This window comes from Octopus bimaculoides, chromosome 25 (assembly GCF_001194135.2).
Source record: "Octopus bimaculoides isolate UCB-OBI-ISO-001 chromosome 25, ASM119413v2, whole genome shotgun sequence".
Classification (NCBI taxonomy): Eukaryota; Metazoa; Mollusca; class Cephalopoda; order Octopoda; family Octopodidae; genus Octopus; species Octopus bimaculoides.
This window is the reverse complement of record NC_069005.1, coordinates 21,576,918-21,588,130: the sequence shown is the minus strand read 5'-3', so window position 1 is coordinate 21,588,130 and position 11,213 is coordinate 21,576,918. Positions and strand designations below refer to the sequence as shown.

The 11,213-nt window shown below is 39.2% G+C and overlaps 1 protein-coding gene across 9 annotated transcripts in view; it reads right to left on the bottom strand.

The window, feature by feature from the left end:
• LOC106880568 (kinesin-like protein unc-104) overlaps positions 1-11,213 on the bottom strand; it is a 305,280-nt gene that overhangs the window by 236,386 nt on the left and 57,681 nt on the right. The gene's annotated exons all lie outside the window — the stretch shown is intronic.

The window sequence follows — 11,213 nt, the reverse complement described above, 5'->3', positions numbered from 1 at the left end:
ATCATCATTATCAAGATTATTATTATTGTTATTATTATTATTATTATTATTATTATATTATTATTATATTATTATTATTATTATTATATTATTATTATATTATTAGTAGCGATACTGGTGGATTTAGAAATTGTGGTAGTGGCTACAGTGATGGCGGTATTGATATTGATGGTTATAGTAGTAACAGAAGTAGTAGTATATGTATGGCAGTAGGTTTGCTGGTGGTGGTAGTGGTGGTGGTAGTATTTTTAACATTAGTAGTTCTAGTTGTGGTAGTGGCTATGTAAATGACTACAACAGTAGTAGTAGTAGTAGTGAGCAGCAGCAGCAGTAGTAGTGAGCAGTGGTGATTGTGGAATTGGTGGTTATAGCGATTGTAATATTGGTAGTGGTGGTGGCGGCAGTGGTATTATTGGTTAAGTCTAACACTGATGGCGTAGTTAGTGGTTATAGTAGTTATAATATTGACGATGATGATGATGATGATGGCGGTGATGCTGCTAACAGTGCTGGTGGTGGTGATGATGATGATGACAATGATGATGATGTTGATGATGATGGTGGTGATGAGGATGAAGGTGACGATGGGGACAATGATGATGGCTGCAGTGATGATGATGATGATGATGATGATGGTGGTGGTGAGGATGAAGGTGACGATGGGGACGATGATGATGATGATGATGATGATGGTGGTGATGAGGATGAAGGTGACGATGGGGACGATGATGATGGCTGCAGTGATGATGATGATGATGATGATGATGATGATGATGAAGGTAGTGGTGGGGACGATGGTGGTGGCTGTGGTAGTGATGACGAAGGCAGCACAAACAATGGCAGTGATAGATGCAGTAGTTGCGATGGTGATGATGACGATGACGATGACGACGACGACGACGATGATGATGATAGTAAGATTAGTGATTTATTGTAGTTGTATTAGTAGTGCCAGTAGCAGTTTAGTGATGGTGGTGGTGGTGGTGGTATTAGTGACAGCAATATCAATGACTACATCAGTTGTGATAGACGTAGACATATAGACTTATGTTAGTGGTTTTGGAAGAAGAGAACAACGGGGAGGAGGAGGAGGAGGAGGAGGAGAAAGCCACGGAAGCTGTAGTCATTGTAACAACATGTGGTAGGACAGTTGCGATGATGATGGTGTGGCATTCATCCTGGTTTATTGTAATAATAGTAGCAATAGTCATTAGTGTCAAAATAGTAATGATTGGTGATGATTGGCAGAAGTGGAAATAGTAGCTATAGTCTAATTGATGGTAATTATGTTATTATTATTTATATTAGTAGTAGTAGTAGTAGTAGTAGTAATAGAAACAGTAGAGGTGATAGTAGAGTTTCTAGTCTAGTAATATATATGTATGTATATATATATATATATATATATATATATTATAGTTAAGCAGTGATGGTGATACTAATGTTTCGGCTAATCACAAATCTAACAGTGTAATGAAACATCACATACAGATGCAGAAATGTGCAGGCATGTGTGTGTATATATATATATACACACACACGCGCGCGTGCGTGCGTGCGTGCGTGCATGCGTGCGTGCGAGGAGGGGTGCTGAAAAGTTCCTGGTTTTGAGGGTATCGTGAAAGGCCTTCCAAGTTCTTTTACAGGGCTTAGAAAAACTGAAGGACCACTGCTATCACTGTGTGAATCTAAGAAGGGGAACATGTTGAATAGAATCATAATTAACTGACCCTCCTGTATTTTCTTTTACCCCAAACTAGGAACTTTTCCCCTTCATGTGTGTGTGTGTGTGTGTGTGTGTGTGTGTGTGTGTGTGTGTGTGTGTGTGTGTGTGTGTGTGTGTGTGTGTGTGTGTGTGTGTGTGTGTGTGTGTGTGTGTGTGTGCGCGCGCGCGCACATAGACACACACACAGAGCTGAAATGTGCTCACATTTTAAACAGTTGAATCAATCAATACAAAAACAGAATAGGCAACAGAAATGTGTATACACACACATATACACACACGCAATCACACAGACACACAAGCTATTTATCTACCCATATTTCAGACATCTTGATAGCATTCGGACACCAATGTTCTAGGTTATGTCTAAATCAACCTGTAGCTTCAACTATGCTTCATTAGATAACATATTCGTCAAGCTAATTTTCTTTGTACAGCGTTACCGTTTCAAGGGAATACGATTACGTGAAAATGGTTTGTCTGCAACAGATCGGTGGTATTTGTCTATCAAACAAGCAGTTTAAAGGCTTTTGCGTATTTTCCCTCCAAGCTGGCCTAATTAGAATAAATACATTACCTGTTTCAAGGGAACATAATTCAGGTGGAAATGATTTATCTATAACATCAATTCACTTAAATTCAATATTTCTCACAGAGAAAGGCATCACTATCACACCATCACATTTGAGTATCTTAACAAAGAGATCATTGTCTTTGTTGTTGTTTAGACCCAGGCTGGCCCTATGAATAAAGAATTCCCAGCTGTGACCAGTAATCTTGTTTCCAGGAACAGTATATCTAGGACTACATTATTCAATGTGTTATTGGCATTTTATAAGACAGCAGGAAGTGATTTGAAGGAAATGTGGCTGCTATTTCTAAATTAAATGCTTCCTTGTTTTTATTAACGCTATAATATCAGGATATTTGCATTGATTAGGCCAGTGTGTCTCAACCATTTTTTTTACCTATGAATCCCTTTGATTACTGTTGCATTCTTGGAGACCCCCTTAGGCCAGTTAACACGTAAAACTAGTTTTAAGGATCTTTCAAAATTCCTATTTTGTTCATTACACATTAGCTTGTGTAGGTTGAACTATGTAAAACATTTGAGAAGGAGAACAAGATGCTTCTTGCAAATATATCTACAGTAAAAGTTTTCCATGGACACTTAATATACTACTGTAGACCCCTAATTTACTATTTTGCATGCGTAGACCCCTAAAAATCTTATATGGACTTCTTGGAGTCATATGCTGGAACACCACCAGTGTAATCACCTTTCCAATGGCTATTCTTATGTGATCAGCTTTTGGTGAAGGAAGGAGTTCAACACTGCAACCCTCTTGAGTTTTTGCTGTGATATAGGTTCGTCTGGGACCTTGGACAGCAGAAGGTCAAGTTGTTTCTTGAAAACATCTACCCCTACTCCATGAAGATCCCTCAGATATTTCAGCAAGGCATTCAATGGTGGTGGGCCCTTGAGTCCCAAGCTATTACAGTACATGACCCTCACTCTAGATGGGATAGCTGGGACCTTTGGAACAGTACAGTGACATCTAGTTTGATGGGTGGTATAGCTCTTGATAATGAAGAATTTAGTAAAATAATTGTCGTTATTTGGAACATAAATAAGAAATTTTAATGGAAGGTTTTAAATTTTGAATACTTTAAAGCAGGAAGTTTGTATCATAGAACCAGGAGCTGTCACAGGTAAGTTGGCATTAAAAGAGTTAAACACACCTGTATAGGAAATTGTCAGACTCGTCCCTAATTTTCTCAGCTTCTAGTACTACAAAAATGGTTTCTTATTCTTCAGGACATTCTAGTTATAATTGCATCCCATTGCAAAAACTTACTAGTTGCACACTCAAGTCAATATGGAAGTTTCAATCTGCTAGAAATAGCAGCTAAATCTCCCTCAATTCATAACCAGTCACTTAGGAAAAGAAGGGAAAGGCATACTGGATAACAGTCCTAAAACACACAGCCAGAAATGAATATGGTGTGGTCATGGATGAGTGGATTGGTCACATTTGAAACGCCTTTTACCAAAAGTCTGCCTATGCAATAGTTCACCAGGAGGACATGGGACAAAGTGGTGAGAAAGGATCTTCGGATGCTGAGTCTCACTGAGAAAAGGACAAGGGAGTGGGAGATGTGGTGATTTGCTGTACTTGATAAGACACATCAAGCTAAGTAAAATCACTGACATCCATACATACAGGCTTGTACTTTCAGGTGCCGGTGCCACTTAAAAGGCACCTGTGCCAGTGGCATGTAGAAAGCACCCAGCACACTCTTAAGCCATAGAAACCAACGGACAGTTGGAGTCTGGACAGCCTCCCTTCTAGCCAGCTTCATGTCAAACTGTCAAACCCATGCCAGTATGGAGAGTGGACGTTAAATGATGATGATGATGATGATGATGATGATGATGATGATGATGATGTTAGCCAGGAAACCAGACAACAAAATGCTTTCATTTTCTGGCTGGCTGGAGAGCTAGCTGATTAGCTGTTCAGTTGGTTGATTGATTAGCTAGATGGCCATTTGGTTGGTCAGCTAGCTAGCTAATTCATTGGTTTGTTGGTTAGCTAACTGGTCAGCAGGTTGGTTGATTGACTAACTGACTAGTTGGTTAGTTGGCTCTTTCATTGGTTGGCTGGATGGATGGATGGATGGTTGGCTAACTAACTGGTCAGCAGGCTAGCTAACTGGCTGGTTGCTTGGTTGATTGGCTATTAAGCAGAGTTGTTCTTTCTCGAATCAACAAGGAGATCCCTAATTGGTCGCTCACCCTTCAAGAAAGAGCAGTCACAAAAATCTTGCTCAAACCACCTTACCTTCAACAAAACAAAGAGGGCACACATTGTATAATTTAATCCTAAATACACTATACATGAAGTAAGAAAACAGAGAGGATGGTCATGCCTGGAGTGCCTTTGATCATAGGCCTGTTTGGTCAGAGCTGCCCTGAAAGCATACAATAAAAATAACCTGTTGTATTTGCAATCTACTGCTCACCCAACATACTGTTTGTTTGCTTTCTAGCTTTGACGTCAAACATTAAATGTAAACATTCTCAAAACCACTGTCCTGTGCAAGTTTGGTTTTATTTTCCCCTTCTTTTCATTATTTTTTCTCTCTTTTCTTCAACAAAAATAATTCTTTCTTTTTTTTTTTTCTTTTGTAATTTCTTCCTTTACACAATTTTCAGAGCACCAAAGCTCATCTATCAGCATGTAGAACAGAGTGTATTTGAATACAAAACACAAAAATTTATTTGCATGATCATGATTTCATGCAAATGAAATCCAGTGTAATCATTGGCATCTAGTGAAGGTGCATGGCTCAGTGGTTACAGCATCAAGCTTATGATCATGAGGTAAAAAAATAATAATAAATATGCCCTTTTAAAGCCTAGCTAGGCTCATGGGCCCGGTTTCTCGGTTTCAATGGCGTATGTATTCCCCAGCTGGACGGGACGCCAGTCCATCGCATCGTTACTCATTTTTGCTAGCTGAGTGGACTGGAGCAACGTAAAATGAAGTATTTTGCTCAAGAACACAATGTGTTGCCTGGTCCAGGAATCGAAACCACAATCATGCAATCATAAAGCTGACACCCTAACCACTAAGCCACGTGCCTCCACATGATCATGAGGTAGTGAGTTCAATTCCTGGACCGGGCTGTATGTTGTATTCTTGAGCAAGGCACTTTATTTCACATTGCTCCAGTTCACTTAGCTGTAGAAATGAGTTGCGACATCACTGGTGTCAAGCTGTAATCGGCCTTTGCCTTTCCCTTGGATAACATCAGTAGTATGGAGAGGGGAGACTGGTATGAATGGGCAACTGCTGGTTTTCTATAAACCTTGCCCAGACATGTGCCTAGGAGGGGAACTTTCTGGGTGTAATCCCATGGTTATTCATGATCAAAGGGTGTCTTTACTTCATAGGCATTTACATGTGATTGGCAAAGTTCTTTCAAAATATCTTTAGAGGGACAGCTGTGTGGTTCCTGGCCTTAAGGGTATCGTAAAAGGCCTGGTTGGAGGCTCAACCTTCTGAGTCTTTTTACAGGACTTAGAAAAACTGAAGGACCGCTGCAACAAGGGTGCAAATATGAGAGGGGGATATTTTGAATAAAAATAATTGACTGATCCTCCTTCATTTTCTTTTACCCAAAACCAGAAACTTTTCAGCACCCACTTTTATATGGCCATGTGGTTAAGAAGTTTGCTTCTAAGCTATTTGATTCTGGGTTCAGTCACACTGAGTGGCACCTTGGGGCAGTGTCTTCTATAATCCAGCACCAACCAAAGGTTATGCCTGACAATATATATGGCTGTGTGATTATGAAGTTTGCTTCCCAACTAGTTGGTTTTGTGTTCAGTCCCACTGCATGGCACCTTGAGTAGGTGTCTTCTACTATAGCTGCAGACTAACCAAAGGTTTGCAAGTGGATTTTGGAGACAGGAATTGAATGAAAACCACTGTACCTGAGTGTGAGTTTGTTTTTCCTTTGATTTCATGTGTGTTCACTGGTTGTAAACAATAGTCTTGCAGACACCGTCGTTTCCTTGCAGTCCACAACAAAAGAATATTCAGAATTCTTTGACATGTCTTGACATATTGTATGATCTTTGTATACAAAAGATTCATTAATCCAATGTTGTTTCTTTCCATGAAAACACACACACACACACATTTTATGTACTTACTCCAGTATATATAAATATATATATATATATATATATATATATATATCGTCGTCATTTAATGTCCGCTTTCCATGCTAGCATGGGTTGGATGATTTCACTGAGGACTGGTGGACCAGATGGCTACATCAGGCTCCAATCTGATCTGACAGAGTTTCTACAGCTGGATGCCCTTCCTAACGCCAACCACTCCGAGAGTGTAGTGGGTGCTTTTACGTGCCACCGGCACGAGGGCCAGTCAGGCGGGTACTAGCAACAGTCATGCTCGAAATGGTGTATTTTACGTGCCACCTGCACAGGAGCCAGTCCATCGGCACTGGCAATGATCTCACTTGGATGTCTTACTGGCAATATATATATATAATAATGAGTATGATGAAGTAGCCTTTCATGGATTTTAATTTACATTTTGATTAAATACAGGTTATTATTGACCTACATGTGCTTCCACTACATCGGTTAGTAACTGTTGCAATTGTAACTTTGCTATAATACCAGTGCAGTTTCTTCAGGGTCTTCACTGTAATATCCTTTCAAATTGAACTGGTTAGAATTTTATGTTGATTTTAGTATATACATATATATAACACACACACATATGATGGGCTTCTTTCAGTTTCCAGCTACGAAATCCACTCAAAGGCTTTCATTAACCTGATGCTATAGTAGAAGACACTTGCCCAAGGTGTCACACAGTGGGATTGAACCCAGAATCATGCGGTTGTAAAGTAAGCCTTTTATCCACACAGCCACGCCTGCACCGAAGTGCGGTGCAGTGCTACGTGCCTGTGATGTGCCACTTGTCCGTGTGGTGTCGTGTAAAAGCACCCAGCACACTCTGTAAAGAGGTTGGTGTTAGGAAGGGCATCCAGCCATAGAAACCCTGCCAAATCAGACTGGAGTCTAGTACAGCCCTTCAGCTTACCAGCTCAGACCAAACCATCCAACCCATGCCAGCATGGACAACAGACTTAAATGATAATGATGATGACTTTTTTTATATAATTAATAATTTTTAATTTCAGGAAATTTTTTTTTTTTGCTTTTTTAAATATTGTAACCATATTTTAAATTGTCATCTAAAAATATTTTTCTGTTGATTTAGCTGATTACAAACAAACTGTTATCAGAATGATGCCACTTTGAGCAGTTGATAATTCCTCCAATGTACTTTTATTCTATAAATTAATGTTGAAATTATCTTTGATAAGGAGTGTTATCTTTGAAATAGTTGCCTCTTATCATATATGGAACTTCAACATAAAATAATTTATTATCCCCTACTGAAGGCAACTCAATCAAAAGCAGTGGGAAGGATGTTGTATTTAATTCATCTATAACGAAATGGGGGGAGCTTTATATAGATAAAAGTTCTACTACTATAGATTTCATCTGTGTGTGAGAGAGAGAGAGAGAGAGAGAGAGAGGGGGGGGGAGGGAGAGAGAGAGAGTAAGATCTTTTATTTTTTGGCTTGTTTCAGTCATTTGACTGCGACCATACAGAAGTACTGCTTTGAAGGATTTTAATCAAACAATTCAACCCCAGGACTTCTTATTTTTAAGCCTAGTCATTCTATCAGTTTCTTTGCTGAACCGCTAAGTTATGGGGGATGTAAACACACCAACACCGGTTGTCAAGCGGTGATGAGGGAATAGAGGCACATACAAATATCTACATACATACATACATACATACATATATATGTATGAATGTATGTATGTATATATATATATATATATATATATACACACACACAACAGGCATCTTTCAGTTTCTGTCTACCAAATCCACTCACAAGGCTTTGATCGACATAAGGCTATAGTAGAAGACTCTTGCCCAAGGTATCACACAGTGGGACTGAACCCAGAACCATGTGGTTGGGAAGCAAGCTTCTTGCCACACAGTCACGCTTGTGCCTATATATGACCTTCCCATTTTCCCCGTGTCAAACTAATAAATATTCTTTGTTGCTCCTTCACCAGTCACTGTCTTTTGTTTCCCTGTATGTTTGAACCATTTATATATATATATATATATATATACACACACACACATACGTGTGTATACATGTGTGTGTGTGTGTGTGTGTGTGTGTGTGTGTGTGTGTGTGTGTGTGTGTGTGTGTGTGTGTGTGTGTGTACGTAAACAACATATTCCTTTCAGTTTCCGTCTACCAAATCCAAAGCTTTGGTCAGCCCAAGGCTATAGTAGAAGACACTTGCTCAAGGTGCTACGCAACAAGACTGAACCTGGAACCATATGGTTGAAAAGCAAGCTTCTTACCGCACACCCATGCCTGCACTTATAAACGTAATAAGCGTAATATATTAATGCTAACATGCCTTCTGCAAGTATTCAAACATTTATTTTTAGTAATATGTCCAGATCAAAAGCTTTAATTAATAAAGTTACCACTTACTTGTAAGTGTGTGTTAATCATACACCATGTTTAATATAACACATATTTAGTTTTGCTGGGTAAATATAACCTATGAATAAATCACAAGTGCTTCGGCAAAAGGATTGTGTATATATTTATTAAACATATTTCATATGATTAACATACATGCTATTCGTTTAATAATGACAGTGTGTTGGTATTTTTATACATACATGCCTTTATGTCATTATCATAATTGTCATCATCTCTTAATGTCTATCTGTCGTTCTGGCATGGATTCAACAAACTGACAAGATGCAACAGATCAAGGACAGCATTCTGTTCCAGCATCTGCTTTGGCATGGTCGTCATGGCTGAATGTCTTTCCTAACGCCAACCATTTCAAAGAGTGTACTGGCCGGGGGTGGGGGATATAAAGCATTGGTATGAGTGTGCTGGTTCCATGTAAAAAACACCCAGTACATTCTGTAAAGTGGTTGGCAGTAGAAACCAAGCCAAAACAGACTTTGGAACCTAGTGTGGCCCCCTGACCTAACTAGTTCCTGTCAAACCATCCAACCTATGCCAGCGTGAAAAATATACATTAAATCATCATCATCATCATCGTCGTTTAACGTCCGCTTTCCATGCTAGCATGGGTTGGACGATTTGACTGAGGACTGGTGGACCAGGTGGCTACACCAGGCTCCAATCTGATTTGGCAGAGTTTCTACAGCTGGATGCCCTTCCTAACGCCAACCACTCCGAGAGTGTAGTGGGTGCTTTTACGTGCCACTGGCATGAAGGCCAGTCAGGCGGTACTGGCAACGGCCAGGCTGTTAAATGTTGATGATAATGCTAACATATGCAAACATATGTATGCGTACTTATGTATACACACATATAAATACACACACACACACTTAAGTGAAAGCACAAGGCCAAGAAGTTAGAGTGTTGAGCTCAATCATTAGGTCACAGTTTGATTCTCAAACCAGATGTTGCCTTGCATCCTTGCGCAAGAAACTTCATTTCACATTGTTCCAGTACACTTAAATGAAAATCAGTCTGTCCCAGTGGCACCTGGGGGATTAACTCTGACAGATTGGCATCCTATTCAGGAGCTAATTTAATCCTGTACTCTCAACTTCGAACACCTTTATAATCCTGAATAGTCTCCAGTTTCATGAACCTACTCAAGGAAAATGTAAATCTTAGGAAATGCAACTAAAAGGTTACAAACAATTAGCAACAGAAACAATCCAAGTTCGTTATCAATTATTGTTTTAACACCCACTTTTCCATGCTTTCATGGGTCAGAGTTTACTGAGGCAGATTTTCTATAGCTGGATGCTCTTGCTGCTGCCAACTCTCATCTGTTTCCAAGTAAGGTAATATTTCTCTATGGCTCGATATGTTCTTGCAGAATATCAGAAATGAATTTCACTGATTGTATGATAGTGATAATCATTTTACAACTACCATGGGATGTCAAAACAAGAAGATACATACACAACACACAAACACACAAACAGAGTTCTTTCTGTTTCTGTCTATCAAATCCTCAACAAGTCTCGGGTCAACCTGGAACTACGGTAGAAAACACTTGCCTAAGACGCCGCCAAGCCATGGCACTGAATCTGAAACAATGTGGTTGAGAAGCAAGTTTCTCAACCACACAGATATGCCTCTAGCTATCTGAAGATTAATATAATGCTAAAAAAAAAAAGTAAGTAAAAATTAAAAACAAGAAGCAAGATTTTGGTCAGCAGCAGACGTATATTAATATATATTCATAAGTGAATTTCAAGAAGATATTTATAAGTGAAGACGATGGCTGAAGGGTACACAAGAATAAGATTGTAATTCCAGGTTAGTCAACAACGAATCAATAAGTTCAGTAAATGCACTGGCAAAGTTGTCAGCAGCATAAGCAGCTGAGTGCTTAAAGTTCACTGGAAATAGATAAAGCTTGTGATCTCCATGACCTAGTGATCTAATAGTGAGGACAGAGCTAGTTGATAACACAGGAATTGCAATACATAAATGGCAGCTACAAGAAGCTTAACAACTGTCTTACCTACACATGGCAAAAGGATGCTTTGTTTATGTGTGTGTGTGTGTGTGTGTGTGTGTGTGTGTGTATTCTTTTATTTGTTTCAGTCGTTTGACTGCAGCCATGCTGGAGCACCACCTTTAGTCGAACAAATTGACCCCAGAACTTATTCTTTGTAAGCCTTGTACTTATTCTATTGGTCTCCTTTGCCAAACCACTAATTTATGGGGATGAAAACACACCAACATCGGTTGTCAAGCAATGGTGGGGAAACAAATACAGACATACAAACATATATATATATATATATATATATATATATATATA